Source organism: Protopterus annectens, chromosome 5.part0 (genome assembly GCF_019279795.1).
Source record: "Protopterus annectens isolate FY-2018-M chromosome 5.part0, PAN1.0, whole genome shotgun sequence".
Classification (NCBI taxonomy): domain Eukaryota; kingdom Metazoa; phylum Chordata; order Ceratodontiformes; family Protopteridae; genus Protopterus; species Protopterus annectens.
In genome coordinates, this window is record NC_056735.1 from 22,926,912 (window position 1) to 22,953,612 (window position 26,701).

Here is a 26,701-nt window from a genome sequence, read left to right on the forward strand (position 1 = left end):
TGCAGTCATGCAGGGCCTTATAGCTGGTCCTAATGCTATCTAATTTCCTCCTCCCATCCTTAGCTTTGGGAATCTACCCAAATGTGATGACTGCAATAGTGAAACACGAAGAACATAGTACAGTTGTGTACACTTACCATAAATGTAGAAGTTCGAGTGTATTCACTGTTGCAGTCCTAGTTACCCTCCAACCCCCTGACTTCTATTGGCTATATCTCTGTTCTTGCTTACTATGTTTAAAACTTTTTGGTGTATTTGCTTTTTTGTTGGAGGTGTAACCTTATATGTATATATATATATATATATATATATATATATATATATATATATATAATTGCTTCCCATTATGGCGGCACCTGACATCTGGGGCAAGAAAAATTGATGTAATGGCATTGGCTGCATGCTTTATACCCCTGACTACCTGACGTCATAGAAGATGGGACAGCAACTGACGCAGGACCCAAGACTTTGTTAATCAGGCCGTCTGGGGGCTACTGCAAGCAGATAACCCAAATGTGATGACTGCAACAGAGAATACACTCAAACATCTACATTTATGGTAAGTCTACACAACTGTACTTTCTACCAGCTTCTCACCCCCCCCCCCCCAGTAAGGAAACCTCCATAAAAAATTTCTCCAAAACCAACTTCATGCTACTCAAGTTAGAAGTGACAAACGTCATGACACCCATGCAGATGGAAACTGAAAGTTCGACTGCTGTATCCTACACGAAGGCACTGTACGATCACATCCACTCGTGCATGAATCATGCCATCCCCAATAGAACCAAGATGCTCTGATCTAAAAAAAGGATCCCAATCTGGTGGTCTCTTGCCATAAACAAACTTTACATCAAAAGGAAGAAACTGTTACAGAAAAGAGGAAAATCCCAGGATGCAAAAAGCTCCCTCACCAGCCTCAGTAAGAAACTGAGATCCCTTATAAAATCCTCAAAAGCTAGTTATGAAAATAAAATTGCCAAATATTCCAAAGACAACCACAAGGCCTTCAATAGTTATGTCAAGAATTTAAATGACAATACTCAGATCTGTTCTGAGCTTCAACAGAATGGCATTAAATATACTGATCCCAATGATATTGCCAATATCCTGGCAGATCGATTTAGTGCCAACTTCACCCCCCTCTCACCCTCTAAAGGGCCCATTTCAATACCAAAAGATTGCCACATTCCAGTAACCATGGCCACACAGGTAGAAACCACACTCTACAAAGCTAAGAATACAGCATCCATGGGACCAGATGACATCCCAGGCTGTGTACTACATGAACTACAAAATGAACTGGCACCTTACCTAAGTGTCATGTTTAATCATAGCCTCACCTCAGGCTTTGTGCCCACTGAGTGGCGCACAGCTACAGTTATCCCACTTCACAAGGGGGGGATCCACCTTGGATCCCGGGAACTACCGTCCCATCAGTCTGATGAGCCTGATCTGCAAGGACATGGAACGTATTATCATGGAACTTATAAAGAAAGGTATTGGCAACCTTCAAAGACTGGACGCCACCCAGTTTGGGTTTGTGAAGGGCCGATCTTGTCTCCTGAACCTGATTGACTTCTTTGAATCAGTCTCCAGAGCTGCGGACAAGGGTAAGGCAGTCCACACAGCCTATCTGGACCTCGCCAAGGCCTTCGACATAATCCCCCACTCTGGAACCATAGATAAACTTACTAAGCTGGGCATAAATCCCTAAGTCACTTGATGGGTTGCTAACTGGCTTACTGAGAACCCAGACTGTAAAAGTAGCCGACTCCAAATCCAGCTCCAGACAAGTGACAAGTGGAGTACCTCAGGGTTCAGTCCTGGGACCACTCTTGTTTAGCATCTACTTCTCTGAAATACAGGCCAACACTAAGGGACTCTGGCTAACAAAGTTCACAGATGACTGCAAACTGAGAGCCATTATTGAATCATAGGTTCATAGGTAGGTACTAGGCTATTGGCCCTAGGGCCTATATAAGCCTTGCCAAACAGTACCCTGGCTTTTGCCACCCAAGAAAATTATTTCCCTGTGCCCCTGTCAAGCAGAGCCACAGAAGTGATCCCCAAATTATGTGGATATTCTACAAAAGGGCCTTACAAAACGGATGCCTGGTGCCAGAGCCATGGGCTCAAGCTTAATGCCAAGAAATGTATAGTTATCTCCTTTGGAAAAAAAACATGTACCCATGAATTACCACATAGGTGGCAGTACACTAAACATCGAAAGTGTGATGAGAGACTTAGGGACACAGGTGAACAGTAGTCTCACTTTTGATAACCACATCACCACAACAGTCAGGAAATCCTTCTATGTGGCACACCTCATCACTAAGGGCTTTTCATCCAGCAAAAAGGAGGTCATTGTCCCACTTTACTCATCCCTATTTAGACCCATTATAGAGTATAATGCCCCGTTTGGTATGTACCTCACAAGACATCTGCAACAGCTGGAAAGTCCATAGAAATACCTCACTAAAAGAATCACAGGCCTAAAACAGATGCCATATGCTGACCATCTAAAAAAACTCCAGCTATACTTTGTGGCATATCGTCTACTCAGAGGCGATCTCTGCTTAACATACAAGGCCATGTCAAACCCTGAGCTGTTGGACATGCTCCACTTAAAAAAATCCCAATCCCTCAGAGCCACACGCTCCAGGGATCTAAACCTTGTCATCACAATGAACAAAACATGCTGGAGGGATAGGTTCCTGACCCAGAGACTCCCCAGACTCTGGAATAGACTGCCCATACATGTCAAGCAGAACACCCCCTTGGCCTTCTTCAAAAGGAACATTGATGATTGGATGGGAGATAGGAAATTCACCCCAGGGATCATGTCAGTTGCCCAGCTAGACAGGGGTCCAGAGAAGTAAATATTGTGGGAAGAAATATTCAGGGAAATGTTATAGCTAGGCTTGTATAGGCCCTAGGGACGATAGCCTAGTACCATCCCATGAACCTATTTGGTAGTCTAGTCCATGCATCAGCTGCTCTATCAGAGAACTAATTAGTACACTTCTCCATTCTATAGAATCTTTTGCATAGGTTGTCTGATGATTCTCTATTACTTTTTGATAACCACAAACTTTATTACAGTTAGTTGCCTCTAAGTTACCTATATACCTGAATAAGGTCTCCTCTTAAATATCTGTATGAGGTACTGTACAAGTTTAGATATTTTAGTCTTTCATAATAACTTAAATTTTCACATCATGGATACCTTTGGTATATTTCCACTGTACTTTTTCCAGTTTACTCATGCTTGTTTTTTTCTTGTTTGTTTTTTGTTTTTTAATAAGGTTTCCATATTATTATTCAATACTCAAGTTTGGGTCAAATGTAACTAACAAACAAGGACTTCGTTTTTTTTTTCAAATATTTTTATTTCTCTTTTTCTCTTGTTTTGTTTGCATATTTCAATTCCAGTCATTTTGCAAACCACAATTCAGTTACATAGTAGAAGAAATGAAGTCATATTTAGGTACATCTTGTTGCAAGAGAATTTTCTGTGCTACAACAAAATACGCAATATAAATAATACTCTATGTACAATATATACAAGTGTTGCAGAAAATCAACTTCTGATTAAGATTTGTGACACAGTTTTCATACTATTTATAACTGCTACAAATGAGGTTTAGATTAGACACAAACTGACAAAAGGATGTGTCAGTTTACATTCACAATAATTTGTCTTTTCTCATCTACTTTTTTTAATATGATCCAGTAGAAGACTCCAGTATTTTAGAAAATATATGAATGCTTACGCTGGTTATTCATTATCAATTTATGTGCTGATATATACTTTATTGCCATACTTCTGAAGTCCTCTCATGACAATTTGGTTCAATCTAACCAATTCTGAGTCATGTACAATTTTACTAGAGAGAAGAGGGTAATTTGAATATTTAGATTACGTTTGGGTATATTTTGAGAGGTAAAATGCAAAATTGCAAATTCCCGGGATAATGTGGATTTTTGATATCCCATCTTCTCTAGTCTGACTCTCAGTGAACACCATCATTTATAAGTACATTTGCAGGTCCAGAAGATGTGGAATAGGTCAACAATTTGTGAGTAGCAGCATGGACAGTTTGGTAAAACTTCTGATTTGAAATTGTTGAGTATTTCTGGGGTAAAGTAAGCATTACTGGTTATCATTAATTGAGTATATACATTTCTTAAAAGGGACTAATTTTAGTGTTGTTTTGATCGATTTAGATTTTTGCTTTTTAGACATTTCTTTGAGCTTTTCAACCTAGTATTTTGAATACAAAATAGATGGTTGATATCTAAGGGATACTATAATCTTATATGTATTTAATAGCATTTTTTCCTTAAAGTTAGTAATAGCCCATATTTATGCATTTATCGTTTACTTCAAGATCTTCTATTATTGAAGTGCACAGAAATCTAATTTTCCTTAGCATTATAATGTATCCTTTTGGAAGGTTATGGGTATTTTTGTGTGATTCCCTGTGTTTGTAACTATCCCAAACATTGCATTTCTTAATGAGTGGATATTTTTCCAAGTTTATCATCTCGTTATTTAATCTGAGGTTTGGATTCAGATGTATTGGTTGTAACAGGATATAAGTATTTATTAAGTTTAGTGCTTCCATCATTTTTTTAAATCTAATTAGTGTATGTTTTAATGACATATGAAATCTGCTATCCTTTAGATTTTCCTGATTTATAAATGGAAGAACTTTGGTAGTGATTTTACTGTATTTGACATAGTCATACCATAGCTTAATCTGTAGTGGATACCATTATGTATCCTTGGGATTATATTCAGCAACTTCAATTATCCTGTTTGAACATATTATATCATACTATAACTTAAAGTCGGGTAGTCCCAGTCCCCCCTTTTCCTTAGGATATATTAACTTTTAATAGCTGATTGTGACAGAATTAGGGCACCAGAAAAACTTAGCTAAAGCTACATTTAGTTTTCTAAAGAAGTTTTTCTGAACTATTAAATTTGTTGCATTGAGTTGAAATATTAACCTTGGGAGAGTATTCATTTTATTAATAGCTGCTTTCAAAAGAAAGGAAAGCTTCATTTTTCTCAATCTCTGGATATCCTGTCCAATGTCTGCCATATCTTTACTAAATTATTCTGTATGAATAGCTTTGGGTTATGTTCAAATGATATCCCTAAGTATTTTAGAGAATATTTCAATTTTATTTCTGAAAAGGAAAATATGAATCAGTATGACTTAATGGACTGAGAGGGAAAATTAGAAATTTTCTTGGATTAACTTCATAGTTTGAAACTTTTGAGAAGTTTTTAATAGAGTCTAGAATTTTGCTCAAGTCAGTGTTAGGGGGTGTGAAATATAAGTTTAAATAATCAGAAAAGGCTGTTAGTGCAATTTTATTATTAAAAATTTCTGGAATATGATGGTACATTCTTTGGGTTATGAGTAAAGTTAGAGGTTCTATATATAAGTTAAAGGGTTACAGAGATAGTGGATATCCTTGTCTGGACCCATTTAGAATTTTTATTGGATGTGAATTTGATTTATTAATGTATAAAGTTGTGTAAGCACTCTCATAAAAAAGTTTTTATTATATTTATACATTTTTGCGGTATATAAAAATAGGGTAGTATAGAAAATAAAAAGTTTAGGTTTACTTTTCAAAGGTTTTACATGCATTTAAAGCAAGGGCATAGATAGGGTTTTTATTTTGTTTACATAACAATATCATTGTATCTAAGGTTAATGTGCTTTCACATGTCTACCTACCATTCATGAATCCCAACTGTCCAGGTGATATTATGTTTGGTAAAATGCAGCTAGAAGTTTGTCTACATTTATAAGAGAAATTGGTCTGTATTTTCTTGAGTTTTTGTTATCAAATTTTCCTTTAGGTATAAAGATTGTCTTTGAGTTATTTAAATATAGATCTGCAATGCCATATTCTCTTATATAGCTATATATTTTCAATACGAGTTTTGATATTTTTTGCCCAAAGGATTTATAAAACACAGCAGTATAACCATCAGGTCCAGGAGCTTTTCTTGTTTTTTGACTATTTATTACTGAATTGCTTTCCTGTTGCATGCAGGGAGCTTTACATAGATCCTTCTGTGTTTGATTTATCTTTGGGAAATTTAGATTCTTTAGGAAAGTATCTCTCTCTAATTGCATAGCTTTTAGGGTTTGTGGGTCATATAACTTTGTTTATAAATCTTAAAAAGTTTTAATAATTTCTTGATTAATATTATATTTGCTTCCTTGGTATTCAATTTCTGTTGTCATAGGGGCACTGTTGTTAACATTTATTATCTTTTCCAGTAATCTTGAGGGAGTTTGTGCCCATTCTGAGTACATTGCTAAAGTTTTCATTTCTGTTTAAGAGAATTGTTCTGTATGCATTATTGTGACAACCGTGCCCTGGCCCAGTAGTCAAGGAGCCTCAATCCTCACCACTGACACCAGGGAGGTCGTCTCCTAGAAGAGGAAAGGATAACTAATACACACAGTAAAGTACAATTTCCTTTAAGAGCACACAGAGATCACAATCAGTCTGGGGCTGGTTGCTCCCTTGCTCACCAGGTCCCCAATAAGACTCCCCACTGGCACAGCTATAGGGTCCAGATCTCAGCCTAACTGGGCAAGCTAAAACCTCCAGTACCCTTTCTGTTCAACCAGGGCTTCATGTCCCTGCCCAAGTAGCTGATACATGCACACACACACTTTGAGAAGAGGTTATACAACCACACAGACCCTCCTGGGAAAAGGCTGGCACAGGTTCTCCAGCTGTGCCCCTATTACCCAGTAAATATGGTAGTAATTCCTGCTACCACCCAGTTAATAATTATCAGCTACTAAAAGGCCCTTAAAAGGGTGTCCAATTATCACTGTACAATATTATAATCCAAATGGTAGTATGACTAATCAGTCAAGGCTTAATTTGAAGTGATGTAGACAGTAAAATCTGTAAATATGCAATGTACTTTAGAGGTTAAGTTTTCTCTACATAAACCAGCCACAGGTAAAGGTTTTAAAAATATTTAATAATAAATAATTAAAACACAAGACAAAATTACTACAGTACAGTGCTGCTCAAGTTCAGAGATCACACAGAAACTTAAAAAACAATATCGTAGGAAAGATCAGATTTCAAGGAATAATACTTAGGGCCGGATTCACGAAACCTCCGTGTAAGACTTAATATGTCTTACTCGGAGGCTGCAGTTGAACAATATGATATCAGCGTGCCATGAATATTCATGAGGGCACGCTGACTCATCCGTAACTCTTACATGGACTGAGTAGGCAAGCAGGGGGCGTGTCCGACTGCCGAGCAGTCTAAAAGTCCACGCCCCTGCAAGGTTTTAAAAAGCATAGTGTCAACAGACAAGAGCGAGTTCACTCAAATGTACTTGCACCCAACACCACACTCCCTGACACTGTAAACCCCCATCACAGTTATAAAACGTAGCAAATAAATATATATTTTTTTAAATTCACGATATAGCTGCCCGTATTTGCGCTTGTTTGCGCAGGTGTGCCCATTGCTTAACCATAGTTAGCAACTGTGATATTGAAGAGCATATAAGAACTACTTATGCAAATTAATCCAAATTGCAATAGCGTAATGGTAGACCGTATGCACAAAGAGGAGGCATTCACGGTTCGAGTCCCACCACTCCCCTTCTTATTTATGTTTTAAATCAGAATTTGAAATAATACCAGACATATATGATTAAAATTTAATTAAAAGCAGTGAAATGGCCAATGTATCAGTGAACAAAATATATATCTTAAAGGACCCAGATATATAATAGCCTGCTGTTAAGCAGTGCTGTACCTAGGTAAACAGAGGTGCCCATAGTTTATTAGCGCTTTACCCAGCTAAACAGAGGTGCCCATAGTTTAATAGCACTTTACCCAGCTAAACAGAGGTGCCCATAGTTTAATAATGCTACCCAGCGCAATAGAGTTGCCCAGAGTTTAAAAGCGCTTTACCCAGTGCAATGTGTTTGTGTGGACGTGCGTGCCGTGCCAACCAGGGCACCGTAGGGCACAGTGGAGCAACATAGAGCTAGGTTGCTTAAACGCAACCACACCCCCTAGCCTGTCTAGACAGTATTAAAATAAAAGAGTGACAAGGTTTGAACCCAGGACCCTGTGCATCATAATCAAAGCACAGAACCACTAAGCCATGACAGCTTAGGAGAAACAGCCACTATTAGCATACATATACATAGAAATGGTAGATTAACCATTTCTAAGCAGGTCTGCAGTCAGAGTAGAATTCTCAAAAATGGCCAATCACAAAAAAGTGCGGGAAATGCGGCATACTTAAGTCCCATAGGCAGGAATATTCGCCATAACTGATTGTGGTACCCACTTGCAGTCAGGATGGCTGGCGTCGGAGAAGGTAATCGCTTTAGAGCGCAAAGGTGGGGCATTGAGGAGTCTAAATATATGGCTTGGCTCCTAGTCCACCAACATGAAGGCCGACTCATGCAGGGCCAGGTTCACTGGGGAGCGTACAAGGCAGAGGCATGGAACCAGTTAACACATGATCTTACCAGTGCCACAGGCATTCCCAGGACTGGTGAGCAGGTCCGTCACCACCATGCGGACCTGAAACGTCAAAAAGGAGGACCAACTGAACCGATGGATCCAGGAGGCCTGTCATATGCCCATTGCCCCACTACTGAGTAAGTATCCATGTAATTAAGTATATAAGAAATGCTATCCTAGCCTATAGTACGGATATGTATGTTCCAATATCCCTTAATTTATATTACAGCTACAGGTGTTCGTTCCACGAATCAGCAAGCCTATGCTGATAGGCTGTTGAGGCTGCGTCACCAGGCAGGTTAGTAATCATTCAGCTGGTATTATTATAGAATATAAGTGAGACAGCCTGTCAAAGAGTTCAGTGTTGTAACCCAGTAATAAAGGTCAAATAAGCCTAGAATAAAGTTTCTGTTAGTATTCTAAGAGCAGATAAGTGATGCAGCCTGAAAAAAGAGTATTGTAATCCATTAATAAAGAGTAAACAAGTCTCAAATAGAGTTTCCACCTGTATTGTAATATCAGATAACTGCTTCAGCCTGAAAATGAGTGTTCTAATCCATCAATAAAGGACAGACAAGTCTTGAATACATCCTTGTATATACTGTCATATGAAATAAGTGAGTCAGCTGGAAAGGATTGTTGTAAGCCAGTAATAAATGTTAATAAAGCCTGGAATTAAGTACCATTCTGAAATGTAAATATAAAATAAGTGAGAGAGTGTGAGAAAGAGTTTGAAGCTACCAATAAAGGTGTAAGAAGTCTGGAATAAAGGTATACTGCATGCACTACATAATGAAATGAATGAGACAGCCACAACCAAAGAGTGAAATGTTTTTAATAAAGTACAATACCTGGACTGTGTCCATCCCACATTTTGGATATGTTGTTGTACCCTTGCATTATGGAGATAGTATGGCTGTATGAAATGCTGAACATCCACAGTTGTCTAGGCCCATATAAACTGGCTGATGGGAATGCCAGTATCTCAGAGGAATATTTATAGTCCTCAACTGTTTCATGTATAGTATGTACATGTTAATCTGGTACATGAGCAGCTTGTGCTTGTGATCCCACAAATGTCAGTGTGTTGCTAGAACTGTACGTAACTGTTCAAATGTAGCAGGATACTTTACCTGAACACAGCCAGATATGAACATATATGAATACAAATGGAATGTATATTAATGTAGCAGTAACATCTCCATCACCAACATTTCTAAGGTTACATACAGGGAACTGTACTAATACACGTAGGGGATATATATCTGCAGCTAGTAGGAATGTACAGTATACATATAGGTATTTTAAGTTGTTAATGTAATAATGTTAAGTTGTCAATCTCGCCTTCATTCTTTTTTGATGGGTTCGGAGCCGATCCTCGGCTCCGACTCGGCACTTGCTTTAGCTCGAGAACTCCTTTTACCAGCTCGAGGCAGCCCCATATCCCATGATGCAAGGCAGGAAGTACCCAGATCTCGTTTGCCGCTTCGCTTGGGAGGTCTTCTCTTTACCAGCTCCTGGTAAGTAGTTCACATTTGTGATATTTCAAGCCCCTTTTAGTTTAAAACTAATTTTGTGATAGTTTAATTTTAATTACTACCCTTTTCTGACAGAAATCCCTGTCTCTTTTAATTTTTTGTTAGTCAATTTTCCTATCCCATCCCCTGTTAGGGTGTGTGTGTTGGTGTTTTTTATAAAATACCTCTTGGTATTTTGTTTAATTTAATTTTGACTGGTGTGTCTGTGTGTGTTGTGTTTAGGCACCATGTCTAAGGAGAGGTTTTCAGGTTTTAAGAAGTGTGACTCGTGCTGTCAGAAGATGTCTCTGACAGACGGTCACACTTCTTACCTGTACTGTTTGGGCCCTCTTCACCTGCAGGACTCCTGTGCTATTTGTCACTCCTTCAGCCAGAGAGTCCTGCAGGAGAGCAACAAGTTGATTCTCAGGGGTCTTCTTAAGCCGGAGGGCTCTCCGGCTAAGTCGGCTCCACAAAATCAACTAAAACTGCCAAGGCCCAGGCTTCTGTTTCTAAGCCTGCGGCCTCGGCTCCGACTCGTATTGAATCGAGATCGGCTCCGGCTGGAGCCGATTCTGGATCCACAAAGCTTTCGGCGCCGATGGCTATCGGTGCGAATCTGTTGACCGCCGATGTCGGCTCCGATCGGCTCCGACACCCATGTGGCTCAGGCATCGGTGTCGGCTCCGATCGGCTCCGACACCGTTACTTTGGTGGCTGTATCGGCTCCGGCTGGAGCCGATACATCGAGACGTTCTGCCGGCTCCGAAGTCGGTGCCGACAGGATCAAGTATCGGCTCCGATGGCCCATTCCAGGAAGAGGTCGAGGTCTCCTTGCTTGGAGCCGATACTTTCGGCTCCGGCTTCGCCTCTTCTATCAGAACGGAGCCATCGGAGCTGATCTTCAAGGTCATCCAGGTTGTCAGATCATGACCTAGAGAGAGTGGTCAGTAGATTACTCAAGTCACAGGTACTGGCCCAAATGTTACACAGTCCGTCTCAGCAGACGACTGTTGGTCCACACCCCGTTACAGTTCCTCCTTCAACTCTACCCCAGAGCTTGGAGTTGGAGTCTTCGGGCATGGTTACTGCTCCGGCTGGAGGACGGATACCCCCTTCTGTTCCTTCAGCCCCTACTCTTATCTCCTCTTCCTTAGAGGGATTCGGTGGTCGGGCTTCCATGGTCTCCTCCGAGGGTGAGTGGCATCGGACCCTTGTCCGAGCCGCTCTTCCCCTTGGAGCCTCGGCCTTGGTGAGCTCGGCTCCGACATCTGCCTCGGAGACTTCCCTTCGGTGGTTCCTGGAGTTCCTAGCTCTTGGAGCGGGTTCTCTCGGACCTGCCTGGGAGGGAGCATTCGAGGTGATGAAGAGTGTACTGGCCACTGGTATCAGTCAGCAGTCTGTTCCCGTAGCTCCTCCCTCTATGGTACCTGTTGACATCTCTGCCACTTCTCTTGCTACAGGACCCAGAGATCCTCCGCCTCAGGTTTCCCCATTGGGAATTTCCCCCTCTTCCGAGGATTCTCCTGATGTTTCAGGAGATCCTCCTAGGAAGAGGACTTGTAAGAGGAAGCATGTAGACTCCCCCGAGTCTGTCACTTCGGATACTGACTTTGATGAGTCAGAGGGATCCCTAGATCCCCTCTGAGGATGTCTCCTTTTCAGACATCCTAGAACTTCTCAAACAGAGGGGAAACTGGCCCACCAACAATCCCTCTGAGGATGAGTCAGTATACCTAGAGGCGTTTGGATCTCGGCCCTCCACCTCCTGGGTGTCTCCGCCTTCGACCCCTTATGCAGGTTATTGCACGAAGGCGTGGACAGCTCCTGACTCTGTAGAGCCAGTCCCTAGGAGGCCTTCTAAATTTATCACTGCCCCTAGTGACAAACAATTCCTAACCAAGGGTGTCCCGCTGATGCCATGGTGGTGGCTGCGGCCACCAAAAGGAACTTGCAGATCCTTCCGTGCCCGTCCATCCTCCTAATAAGGACTCTAGGACCATGGATAGGTGCGGCAAGCGGATGTTTTCCTCAGCGACCTTTGCTATGCGTCGCTGAATTATCTTTGTCACTTCACCAGACTCCAGAGAGATATCCTGAAGGAGCTGGGAGAAGTAGTTCAGGATCCTACAGCTGCAGGGGCTCAAGAAAAGATTGCTTCGCAGCTAGGAACCCTCAATTCCATTGCTAACTCCTCCATGCGGCTAATATCTTATGCTGCGGATGGAGTAGTAGAGCCGCAGGCACAGGTGTGGCTCTTAGGCGCCAAGCCTGGATGCGGCTATGTGATTTTTGGATCCCTTTAAGGCGTCCTTCACAAATTCTCCCTTTGATGGGTCAGCTTTGTTTGGCCCTCAGGTGAAGGAGACCTTGACCAGGTGTGAGCAGGACGGCAAGACTCTTTCTGCTGTTGGAGTCCGTTTTCCACCCCTTCTAGGCCTTATCCCAAAGGACAGAAAGGTGGGAAAATGTGGTTCCGTAAATCCCAAGGAGTCACGCCGGATTCACGTGGTCAGTTTACCCCTAGAGGCAGAGGGGTAACAACAACAGGCGCGCTCTAGAGGCAGAGGGTCCGAAGAACCAGGGAAACAGGGAGCCTCTCTCTGATAAGCCCTTTCAGCATCCCTGAGGTGTTGCCCGGCTGTCCCTCCTTGGAGGCAGTCGGGGGAAGATTATCACTGTACCCAGAAGCCTGGCATTCCCTCACTCAAGACAGATGGGTACAGTCGATCATATCCAAGGGTTACATAATTCCTTTCGAGGAAAGTCCCTTCCCCTCAAGTTCCCTTCCAGATGTACCACCCGGTCTAAGGGACATTGCAGAGTTAGAAATCGCAAAACTACTGCAAAAAAGAGCCATTCAGCCAGTTACAATAGACCATTCAGAGCCCGGAATCTACTCAAGGTTCTTTTTGGTCCCCAAAAAGACGGGAGACTGGAGACCAATATTGGATCTCAGCAGACTCAACAAGTCTGTCAGGAAGACAAGATTCCGAATGGTCACTCTTCAGTCAATTCTGCCCTTCTTACAGAAGGACAACTGGATGTGCTCAATAGATCTTCAGGATGCGTACTATCACATCAAAATTCACAGACGCTCCAGGAGGTTTCTCCACTTTCGGCTGGGGTCCAGTCATTTCCAGTTCAGAGCCCTGCCCTTTGGTCTCACTACAGCCCCCAGAGTGTTCACCAAATGCATGGCAGTAGTCACGGCTCACCTGAGACGTCAAGGATTCCAGGTGTTTCCGTATCTCGACGACTGGCTCCTGTCAGCCACCACCAGGCATCAGCTTATACAAGCCAGGGATTACACAATAGACCTTTGTTCTCATTTAGGCATCTCAGTCAACTTCGAAAAGTCATCCTTATCGCCCTGCCAGTCTATTACCTTCATAGGTGCAAACTTAAACACTGTTCGGATGTCAGCTACCCTTACAGAACAAAGAGTTTCAGACATTCAGACTCATGTCAGGATCATTCTGGCCAGCAAGAAAGTACAGGCCAGAATGGTTCTAAAGGTATTAGGTCTCATGGCTGCGGCCATTACTCTTCTTCCCCTGGCTCGATTCTACATGCGCCTCCTTCAGTGGATGCTGTTCACGCAGTGGTCATACCAGCAACTCCCAATGCGTCACCAGATTCTGGTGACACAAACATCAAAGAACATCTTGCTTGGTGGATCACATCGTCTCAGGTTCACCAAGGCAGGTGCTTTGTACCTCCATCCCCGATAGCCACTGTCACCACGGATGCCTCCCTGATCGGGTGGGGGGGTCATTATCAGGGCAGGATGGTTCATGGGACGTGGCAACCGTTCGAGTACCATCTGCACATAAATGTCCTGGAGATGAGAGCAGTGCTTTTAACGTTGCAAGCCCTCAACGACTTTCTTCCCGTAGGGACAATTGCAGTCCACACAGACAACATGTCTGTAGTTTGGTATATCAACAAACAGGGCGGAACCAAGTCCTACCCTTTGTGTCGAGAAGCTCTCAGACTTTGGCAATGGGCGATCTCCTCTCATCGGTTTCTGGTAGCAACGCATATCCCTGGGAAAACCAACATTATAGCGGACAGATTGAGCAGAGCTATTCTCATGCCTCACGAGTGGTCTCTCAAGCAATCCATAGCGGAAGAGATTTTTCTGGAATGGGGTCGTCCATGTTGCGATCTTTTTGCTACTCCCCAAAACAGCAAATGTCCAGACTTCTTCAGCCTCTTCCCTCTATCAGGCCATCCCCCCAGAGACGCTCTGACCCAGGATTGGCCCCAGGGACTTCTTTATGCCTTCCCTCCATTTCCTCTGATCCCTCAGGTGATCCAGAAAGCTACCGTTTTGAGAGCCAAATTGATTCTCATTGCCCCTTACTGGCCTCGACAAGTTTGGTTGCCGTTCCTCCATCATCACCTTTTGGTGCAGCCGTGGCATCTGGACCCAGTGCCAGATCTACTGATTCACCAATCCGGTCAGCTGCACCGGTGAATCCCTTCTCTCAACCTCACAGCATGGTTGCTCCACTTCCTTCCTTAGCCAGGCTTCCTTTGATCTCTAACCCAGTTAGAGATATCATAGTAGCTTCACTAAAATCCTCTACCAGGAGGATTTACACAAGCAAATGGAAATGTTTCTCTTATTGGGCTAAGGCCCAAAATATTGATCCTTTTACTGCCCCTGTTCAGGCAGTTCTGGACTTCTTAGCAGAGATTTTTCATGCAGGCTCCTCTTCTTCCACAGTCAGAGTTCAGTTGGCTGCTATTTCTAATTTTCATGTCGGGATAGCAGATCATAATATTATGTCCCATAGGCTCTGCAGGGCCTTTTTGAAAGGAATTTTCCTACTAAAGCCTCCAATTAGGAATCCTCCTCCTCAGTGGGATCTAAATTTAGTGCTGACATCCTTGATTCTTCCCCCCTTCGAGCCAGCTGTTTCTTGTTCCCTAAAATATCTTTCTTGGAAAACGTTATTCCTAGTGGCTATTACATCTGCAAGGAGGGTGTCTGAACTTCATGCTCTTTCGGTTCGACCCCCCTATTTGATTTTTCACAAAGACAGAATATCTTTGAGAACTAATCCATCCTTTTTACCTAAGGTCGCTTCAAAAAACAATCTGAATCAATCCATTGATCTCCTGTATTTTTCCTAACTATTCAGATAGAGCTGAACAAAAGCTACATTATCTTGACGTCCACCGTCAGCTTAGATATTATTTGGACAGAACAAAAAAATTTAGAAAATCTGATCAACTTTTTGTTTCCTATGCGGATAATAAAAAAGGCCTTCCTGTTTCTAAAGTGACTTTGTCCAGATGGCTTTCTTCGGTCATCACTGAAATTTATACTCAGGGGAAAACAGCTGTGCTCGAAACCTAAAGCACATTCAACTAGGAGTTTAGCTACTTCTACAGCCTTTCAAGCTAGACTGCCTTTGGACACTATTTGTGCAGCGCCACTTGGGCCACTCCTCACACTTTTGTTTCCCATTACAAATTGGACATGGCCTCCAGGGACAGAGCCAGTTTTGGCTCTACAGTCCTCAAGAGTTTGTTCCATTGAGCCACCCAGGATAGAGGTGCTAGGGCCGGTCCCATCAAGCAAGAATGAAGGCGAGATTGACAACTTAACATTAAGAAGTTATGTACCTACCATAACGTTCCATGTTAGTTGTCTTCTCTCGCCTTCTTTCTTGCGACCCTCCCTCCTTCCCCCTGGCCTGGACAGACCTTGTATAAGAAACTATTATGCTAAAGACCATTCAGACCTGGTCCTTTTTCCATCTGTAAGTTTCTTCTTCCTTTGGGAAGTATTTTATGCTTGGTGTTATTGCCCTTTGTCAACAAACGAGATCTGGGTACTTCCTGCCTTGCATCATGGGATATGGGGCTGCCTCGAGCTGGTAAAAGGAGTTCTCGAGCTAAAGCAAGTGCCAAGTCGGAGCCGAGGATCGGCTCCGAACCCATCAAGCAAGAAAGAAGGCGAGAGAAGACAACTAACATGGAACGTTATGGTAGGTACATAACTTCTTATTTTACCATCTTATGTTATGTTCACAAATGATGCCATTCCACACCAAACTGGTTATGCCTATTCACAATTAATTCATATGGTCATTTGTCCTGTTGGTTTATACATATCTGCATGTATGTTGATGCATATGCCCTGTTCACATATCCAAACCTGATGGCCAGTTGCCACCAATCAACCCTGCATGCTGTTGGAGTGTCCACTGTTGTTCTAAATATGCATGTGTTATGCTTGCTTTTCAACGTTTGGAATTCATGTGTGTTTGGTTAATGGGAATACTAATGCATGCTGTTACAACTAATTTGGAATGGTGTTGTTTGTTACTAACCCAAAATGCCATTAAATGCTGCTAAACATAGGACAACAGGGAAGGCGGGTCCCACCTCAGCTGGCGATTGCACCTGATACCAGTGCCCAGCCCTGGACCTCCTCCTCTGGTGGCCCTGTGTCACCTTCGGGTGGAAGCACTGCAGGGGATAGGGCTCGCCCCCCTCTGCAAGCGTGGCCAGAGGAGAGCCTCCACTCACCCTCCAAAGGTTCCGGGCTGTGGTGCGTAGTGAGATTAGGCGTTCCATGACTGATCCCCTACGCCAGTTTGAGGCGAGAGTGGTGCAAATCACCGGTGTGCCTGCCCCTCCTATCCAGCCCCCAACACAGCCTCGGCCTGGGCTGTGAAGGCACAGTGGTAACTGCCCATGGGTGAGGATCTCAGTTCCACTGTTGCCATCTGTGGGCTCATGGGCATGCGATATCCAAGCATCCGTCCCCGTCAATTGTGTGTACCCACCACATGTGTCATACTCCTCCCCTGTATGCGTCTTGTTTGTCTTGTCTGTTAACCTCTACAACCCGCCTCCCTCAATATTCCTACTTCCTTTACCTCACATTCCACTCCTACCTGAAAAAAAATAACAAAAGAGCAATCTGTGCCCGCAAAAGAATTACGCCCCATACATAGCTGCCCATTTCGCACACATGTCTGCTGGACATGTAAACTGATAATTACAATTGGCTGTACAACATACTTTGTTGTCCTCACTCCTCTCTCAGGGGTGGAAGGTTTCAAATTTCACTCTAAATTTCTAACATATGCACAGCTGTTGCTGGTAAAGAATTAGGCAGCTATGGGCCTTCCCTACATCCTTCCTGCACAACACAAGCTTGTTTTCCTACTGTCCTGCCCTCTTTGTGCCCCCTTTTTCACCACTTTCCTATTTCCCCATTTTCTTTTCTTTAAAAGAAATTAGCGCAGGTGTTAGCGGGAGTAAGCACTTTTAAGCAGTAGTCAGCGGGTATGCGCTTTTGTGCGCTTAGCTAAGCGTCGCACAAACCCATGGAAACCCGCTTACAACTGCTTAAAAGTGCCTTAGTCACTCTGTATGACAATGCCTGTAGTCTTTTGATCAGCAAAATAAAATACCCCTGTCAGTCTCAAACCCCAGACCTTGGACACACTAGATTGTATGAATTACCACTGAGCCACAGCAGATATACAATAACTTGTTGCTGTAATAAATATATCATGCATTACTATGAGGGAATGTAAAGGGAAAATAGGAATGCCATAACACAAATCTTGTACTGTGGGCCTTAACCAGCAGGTGCTGTTGAACTGCATGACATAACTGTGAAAAGAGAATCAGCCATGCTAGTAGGGAATAAGGTTACAGTAGCAGCTTACAAACCCCACATAGTATCAGGGCAGGATAAACACTGGCATATTTGCATAGGTCACAGGCCAGACCTCCCAATAGTGACTGCTCTACAGTGATGACACCGATTTGTAAACAAATGTTATCTGTGCCCCTCTGACTCCCTGTGAACTGTACTAACAGTTGGCAGAAAGGTGTTGAATCTCACTTAATAACAAATGTCAACACGTGAGAGTAGACACCGCTTGCACATCATAAAATGTGTAGTAATAGAAATGCTCTGAATCATCCAAAGTCTGAACCGCAAAATGTCTGAACTATATGACAGGTGTATCCCAGTTATATGTACCTTTCCCTGAGGCTGTTCAAATATATACGTGAGAGTATCTGAGGCCTGGAAGAGTCAGAAACACACAGGCATATCAGCTTGTCTGCTGTTACACACTCTGCAAATAGCTGTAGAATGAATCCCACAAGCATGCCCTTATGTAGAAGTACAACACAGAAATAGCAAAGGATGTAGCCATGCATTGCTAGCAACCACCTGTGACAATGCCATTGCTCAGGTGCTGAAAAGATTGCTGTGGTGCACAGTCAAAGAATACTAGGCTGACCTCTGTCTACCATCTGGATATGTCCACAGGTGGGAGCTACTCAGACAGACGACAAGCCTTCATAGACTTACAGGTACACAGCAACTCTGCATGTTCAGTAAGATAAGCAACACACGATAATAAATAATGCACACTGCAGTTCTGCACCCATACCCAAAGGTACTATATACCCGTGTAGTCAGGCACAACCAAGGGTGTAGGTAGGCATACACAGTACAGAAATATGTCCAGTCGTCCTGAGCAGACTGTGCTAATGTCAACACAAACCACAAACTTTTCAGATGTGTGTAACGTACTAATGACAGTATAGCAGTTCGCAAACAGTGCATGTGCCTGATATTCATAATTGGTAGTACAACATACTTAGATGTCCTCACCACTCTCTCAGGGGTGGAAGGTTTCAAATATCCCACCTAATATATTGCATATGCACAGCTGTTGCTGGTAAAGAAATGGGCAGCTATGAAACTTCTCCACACCCATCGTGTACATCCCAAGCTTTTTCCCTACTGTCTTCCCCTCTCTGAGCACCCTTTAGCACCACATTCCTATCTCCCCATTTACTTTTCTGACAAAGACATGAGCGCGGGGGTTAGAGGGAGTGAGCACTTGTAAACAGTAGTAAGCGGGTTTGCACCAGTGTGCGCATGTTTGTGCCTAGCTTAGCATTGCTAAGATATGATAAGCTCCACCAAGCTTAGCTTACTATTGCTAACATAAAATGAGCTAAGCTAAGCTTAGCTTAGTATTGCTAAAATACACTAAGCTGAGCTAAGCGTTGCTTAGCATCGGTAAGCGTCACGCAAACTCGCTTACAACTGCTTCAAAGTGCCTTTGTCACTCTGTATGACAAGTCCCTTGCATTGCTCAGCAGCAAAATAAAATGCCCTTGACAGTCTCAAACCCCGCACCCTGGACTCACCAGTCTGCATGATGTACCACTAAGCCACAGCATATATACAATAACTTGGTGCTGAAAGAAATATAACATGCATTACAAGGAGTGCATGTAAAGGGAAAATAGGAAAGCCATAGGAATACATTGCAATAAAGAAATATGACATGCATTACAAGGACTGGATGTAAAGGGAAAATAGGAAAGCCATAGGAATACATTGCAATAACTACTGTTGTATGCCAGTTAATTCCCTAATTCCAAAAGAAAGTACATACTCCCATGTATCCGGTGCTAGCATTAGGAGGTGTGAGTAAACTTGCACACTGAGAAGAGTGTGCTTGAAGAAGCAACAGTCAGGTTTTAGTACAACATGCATTTCACTGGCTACAACCCAGCTTCAGATATGAGACATATACCAACCTTCTGACTGACACAACAGTGTCCACAGCAAACAAGCATGGTCCCCACCTTGCAAAACTGAAAGACCTATGCCTACCTAATGTATCATTTTATAGCAGTGTCCTGAAATCACACTGAGAACTGCAATTACCACACAGCAGGCTGCATGCAATTACTAAATGGTGGGCCCCAGTTGGTGCAGAGGCCATCACATGCACATGTGCAGATGCCTACAAAAGCAGCTTGTACCTGCTGTCCACACATGCAATAATATCATTGCAGCAACTGTAGAGAGAAAGAGCAAGCGGGAGAGAAAGATAGACAGACAAACAGTTGGAGAGACCAAACCAAAAAAAAAAAACTGAGGCGGTTGGAGACACCGACCAACCAAAACAAAAATTAAAACAAACAGAGGCAGTGGAGGACATCAACCTAAATAAATGAAAATAAAAAAACATCAACAGGTACAACAGACTGAGGTGAGACATACAAAGGTAAGGTATGTAACACAGATGTATTTGCTGGCATCCGAATGATGTGTCTGAAGGGTACTCTACATTCTGTGAACACTCCTTATGTGTTAGCAGTTCGTATCTATATGTATATGCAGATGTGCATAGACAAGGGACATACTGCAACTGTTAGTGAAGACTGGACATATATATGTATTTGAAGGTTGCTATGTGCAATATTATTATATAATCGTATGTCTCACAACTGTTCCATAAGTGATATTCCCACCATGTAAGGGGGAAAGTATAACTGCATACATGTGCATGTATATGTACAGCAGTGGCTGTTTACAAGTATGTGTGTGTATGTATATATATATATATATATATATATATATATATATATATATATATATATATATATATATATATATATATATACACATATATCTCTCTCTCTCTCTCTGTATATATATATATATATATATATATATATATATATATATATATATATATATATATATACACACACACACATGTATGTATGTGTATACACACACACACACACACAGATATAGATATATGTATATATGCATATATAGATATGTAGATATATAGATATATATATATATATATATATATATATATATATATATATATAGATAGATATATGCATATATAGATATATATAGATATATAGATATGTAGATATATACATATATACATATATAGATATATATAGATATATATATCTATAGATATATATAGAGATATATAGATATATCACTTTTCTGAGATTTAAAAAAGTTCAGTTACAGGCTTGCTGTTCTTGAACTGTTTGTAAGTTTCTGTGAGGCCATTTTTGCTTGGGCTAAAGGAAAGTCTCTCTGTTGATCAGTGGCAGTGAAAAACATTGAGCAGCCTGCCTTCCCCTGTTGGAGTGGTTACTGACTTGAAACTGTAGTTTTATTGGCCATTTTGGGTCAATTCCAAAACTCCTTCATCTTCCTCTCTTAAAACCTGGTTGCCTCGTGGTTTTGGCATCTTTTCAGGCTTGTTGGCTGTTGGTGAAGCACCCACCAAGAGGAGAAAATGCTGAGAGAAGAAAGGAGCCACTTTTGAGACTTTAAGTATTTTTCCTCTGTTTATTTGCTAAGTTTTTCTGCATAGCCGCCTATTTTTAGCATTTTCTGGCTTGTTAAATTTGATTTCTGCATTAGTAACTGTATTTAGAGCACAACCTAGAGCTGTTTACTGAATTTCCTGTTTGCACTTATTTTTAAAATCTTTTTTTTCTCAAAACTTGCATTTTATCTGTCTTTGGCCTAGCACTCTTGTGTGGGGTCATTTACTGCACTGTTATAACTTGTTGGTACTTGTGAACCTCTGCTATCTCTGAAAAAACAAAAAAAAATCTTGCTTTTTTCCCACTTTTCTGAGATTTAAAAAAGTTCAGTTACAGGCTTGCTATTCTTGAACTGTTTGTAAGTTTCTGTGAGGCCATTTTTTGCTTGGGCTAAAGGAAAGTCTCTCTGTTGATCAGTGGCAGTGAAAAACATTGAGCAGCCTGCCTGCCCTTGTGGGAGTGGTTACTGACTTGAAACTGTAGTTTTATTGGCCATTTTGGGTCAATTCCAAAACTCCTTCATCTTCCTCTCTTAAAACCCTCTTTTGCGCAGTTTTGAGCATAGCGCAACAACGGTCAGCACCGCCTGTTTGGGTTTAAACTATTCCTGGCTCCACAAAGTTTGCTCTTCACGTTTTCCCTTAGAACTGCTCTATCTCTCAATTTAACCACCATATTCTCATTCTAAGGCCCTTCACTGCTCCAATTAAGTAATCCTACAAGTTAGCACTATTAAACCATAAGCACTATTTACTCTTGTACTCTCTACGATTACCCTGTCCTCTATTGGTCCATCTTAAATTCAGTTTTCCTATTACTCTAGCATGTCCAAAGGTCAGTCAATGATTTCCTCTCCAGTCCAGCTGGTGAATCTGGGAATTTTGAGACAATGTTACAACTATCTCATGTACACGGACAACCCTCTCCTCCTCCAAGCATGTTCAAATATATGTGAGAGATGCAACTATTTAGCCAAACTGGAGGCTGAGCTCTCTCATCTCGAAACTGGTGTAACCAGTCAGGAGGAGAAGGTAACCTCACACAACACAATTCCAGTATCACATAGTCCCACCACATCAGCGAACCAAACACATAAATACACAAAAACATACTCGGAGGCTCTAAATAAAAATCTACCTAAGCAACAGAGACCTCCAAAGCAGACATCCAAGCAAACGCTACCTCAAAACAAAACACACACAACACATAACCCACAAAGTCAGCGTGCCAAGCAGCCACAGCCCTTAAGGCTGAGTAACACACCTGATACTCTTGTTATAGGTGACTCTATTGTCAGACACACTGACATCCCGCACACCAGGCTGAATAAAGAGAAGGTCATGGTGAGCTGCCTGTCGGGTGCTAGGATCCGACACATAACGCAAGCACTCAGGTCACTCCAAAGCAAATACAAATATGACTCAGTCATTGTACATGTTGGTGTGAATGACCTGAGATGTTCCTCCCTGGACTACATGAAAAGAGACATAGAGGAGCTCTCTCATGTAGCCCAGGCTGGTATGACCCTGACCTTGAGCAGAATCTTACCCTCACCTAGAATGATGCCACAGTACAAAGACAAAATGATCGATTTTAACAATTGGCTAAAATTTTGGTGTCATTCAAAGGGGATCCAGTGTCTGTCAGCCTGGGATGACATGCTCGACAAGCCATGTTGCTTCGCTAGGGACAGCTTGCACCTGTCAACATTGGGCTTTCGGATATTGGCAAAAGCTCTTGCCACCCCCATAGTGCCTTTTTTAGGCAAGGCTCAAAAGTCAAACCCACCCCCACAGACAGCACAAGGAACAAGAAACTAAGGGTAATGCTGTTAAACGCCAGAAGTCTTAACCTCAAGATGCACGCACTCGAAGCTCTCCTTAGTATGGAGAACTTTAATATCTGTGCAGTGACAGAAACCTGGTTCAAGGCTCCAGAGAGCACCCCAGCACTACCAGGCTATACCTCATATCATGCTTTTCGGCCCCAAAACCCGGACCGAACCACAAAAGGAGGGGGAGTTTCCATATTTCTCAAGGATATCCACACCTCCTGGTTACTGGCATTGCACGAAGTATCGGAGACCATCCATGTGCAACTAACAGTGGGCAAGACTGCTTTTCAGTTTATAGCATCCTACAGACCACCCTCTCAAAGTCAGGAATCCCATTCGGCTTTCCTGAAAACATTGGAGTACATGAAGATCTCTCCGAACACCATTATATAGGGTGATTTCAACTACCCAAACATTGACTGGGAGCACTACTCAAGCCCCAGCACCTTAGCCCAAAGATTCCTGGAAATTATAAACTCAAATGCTATGGAACAACTAGTCACCACTCCCACAAGAGGGGACAATATACTAGACCTGATCATTACCAACATGGGGACTCTATGCTCCACACCAGAAGTATATCCCTCATTGGTAAGATCAGACCATAAATTATTTTCACTGGATGTCCACATTCCGACCCCACCCCCAGCCCAGAAAACCACAGTGAAAAACTTCTCAAAAGTGAACTTCTCACTTCTCAGAACTGAAGTGGAATCCTTCAAGGCCCCAGGGCCAGTGGAAGCTAAGGCCCAAACTGCAGAATCCTATATAAATGCATTCTACGGACATCTCCAGGAATGCATGGATCATGCTATCCCAAACAAAACTAAGACCCAATCATCCAAAGGCAGGTGTCCAGTCTGGTGGACCCCTGCCATAAATAAACTGTACAACAGAAGGAGGAAGCTACTACATGGTAGAGCAAAATCCGTAATAGGGAAGGCATCTCTGATCAGTACTAGCAAAAAATTACAATCCCTCATAAAATCCTCCAAGGCCAGCTTCGAGAGAAAAATTGCACAGGACACCAAAGACAATCATAAGGCTTTTTTCAATTATGTTAGAAACCTGGGATACAACTCCCAGACTCGTTCTGAGTTGATTCTAAACAACAAAAAATACACTGAACCCACAGACATCGCCAATATCCTTGTAGACAGGTTCAGTGCAAACTTGTCTACCCCCCCCCCCCAAAAGAGCAAGTATCTATCCCGGCAAAGGGCTGCCTCCCAAACATCTCAGATGCTCAGGTGAAGGCTGCCCTCTCCAAAGCAAAAAACACTGCTTCCATGGGACCAGATGGTGTCCCAGGTTGCGTTCTACATGAACTACAAGAGGAACTAATCCCTCAAATAAAACAGCTATACAATCTCAGCCTCACTACAGGATATGTGCCCACAGAATGGCGTACAGCAACAGTGGTCCCACTCCACAAAGGTGGAGCCTCTACAGACCCTGGAAACTATCGCCCCATAAGCCTGACTAGCTTAGTCTGCAAGGCTATGGAGAGGATCATCATGGAGCTCATAAACAAAGACATTGGGGATCTACAGACACTAGATCCTACCCAGTTCGGCTTTGTCAAGGGCAGATCCTGCCTTTTGAACCTGGTTGACTTCTTTGAAACAGTCACCAAAGCCATAGATGAAGGGAAGGTAGTCCACACAGCCTATCTGGACCTTGCAAAGGCATTTGACACAATACCCACTCGGGCATCATAGATAAGCTATCCAGCTTAAATATAAACCCCTATGTCACAAGATGGGTCGCAAAAAGGCTCAAAGACAGAACCCACAGAGTGTGAGTTGCTGGAGCCATGTCAGACTCGAAACCGGTCACAAGTGGCATCCCACAGGGTTCTGTCCTGGAACCACTCTTGTTCGGTATATACTTTTCCGAGGTACAGGCAAACGTGGGAGGACTATGGCTCACCAAGTTCGCAGACGACTGCAAACTGGGCGCTATAATCAACTCTCCAGCTGACACAAACATCCTTCAAAAAGGTCTCACAGAGACAGATAACTGGTGCCAGCGCCATGGTTTAAAGCTAAATGCCAAAAAATGTATAGTCATACCCTTTGGCAAAAACAATGTGCCCACAAATTACCACATAGGCGGGAACCCATTAAGTACAGAGAAAGGTATTAGGGACCTGGGGACCCAAGTTGATAGCAATCTCTCCTTTGAAAACCACATTGCCAAAGTGGTTAAAAAGACCTTTTACATAGCCCACCTCATCACGAAGGGTTTCACATCTAGATCAAAAGAGGTAATCATGCCCCTTTATTCATCCCTCATCAGGCCCATCATAGAATACAATGCCCCTTTTGGGATGTACCTTACCCGACACCTGCAGCAATTAGAAAGACCCCAAAAGTATCTCATCAAGAGGATCAGGGGTCTCAAACCAATGCCATATGCTGCTCGGTTAAAAAAACTCCAGCTCTACTCAGATGTTCTTCATCTCACATTGCTGCAGTCCTTACTTATGGGTAGTCCGCTGTCCTCGGTCGGCCCGAATACCAAAGTATTAGGCTGACGTCGGTCATGGGCGCCTAGATCTGACATCAGAGCATCAGAGTATAAAGGCGCATGACCGACGTCATATCCTCAGTCTTTTTTGCTGCATGGTCCGATGCAGAAGCAGCGTTGCAAGTGCCGTTCGGCGTTCTGAAATTTTTCGTTTTCGGAGTTTCAGACCGATACCAAGTTGGGCTAAGTACCCGTTGGGAATATTTTTGTTTTTCTTGCCTCAGTTACTTACCGGATGTCAGAAAAAGTGAATAATTGTATTTCTTGTGGGAAACAGATACCGCATAGGGATTACCACTCGCTTTGTATTCCTTGTCTGGGACGAGAGCTGGCGTAGTTGGGTGTCGGTTTTGTGCTAGGTTTAATAAGCGCACTATAAAACGGAGGTTAGATTGCGCTAGGTTAGTCTTTGGCAAGAGGTGTAATTACAATATGCCGTCGGATGTTCCGACGCCTGCTTCTACTAAGAAGCGCAAAGACAAATCTTTAAAGCCTAGCCAGGATGATTCGTCCGTTTCGGACACCGGACCTTTAGAAGCTACAGCTGAACAGGTGGATCCGGCTGAAGTTTCTGTTGAGTCCCAGGGGGAAACTTTGGTTTTACAGGATGTGGCCACTCAGGAGGCAGGTCAGGCTGAAGGGGCCTCTCAGGTTTCTATTCTCCCTTCTATGCCTAAGGTGGTTAGGCCCTCTGCGACTGTTTCTAAGGCTACTTCTAAGGGCAGGTCTGTCTTGCCTTCCTCTGGTGTCAGTTCTGGTTCTTCAGGGTCTGGGCCTAAAAAGCACATGCTTAAAATGGCAGAGGATTTGATTTCTTTAATTAGAGGTTCTATGCCCCCTCCTGATAAGAGGCCCAGGATGGAGCCAGAGTTGGAAAGTTTGGAGCGGGCCTCAGATGATTCAGAGTCTTCTGCTGAAGACATTCAAGATTTCCCTCCTTATTCTGATTCTGATGCAGAGGATTCCACTCCTTCTGCTTCTCCTCCAGAGGATTTTTCATTTTCAGAAACTCTGCATTCTATGAGGGAGCATTTTAAGTGGGAGGGGCAGGATTACTCTGATTCACGGAAGAGACTCAGGGAGTTCTTGTTTTTACCACA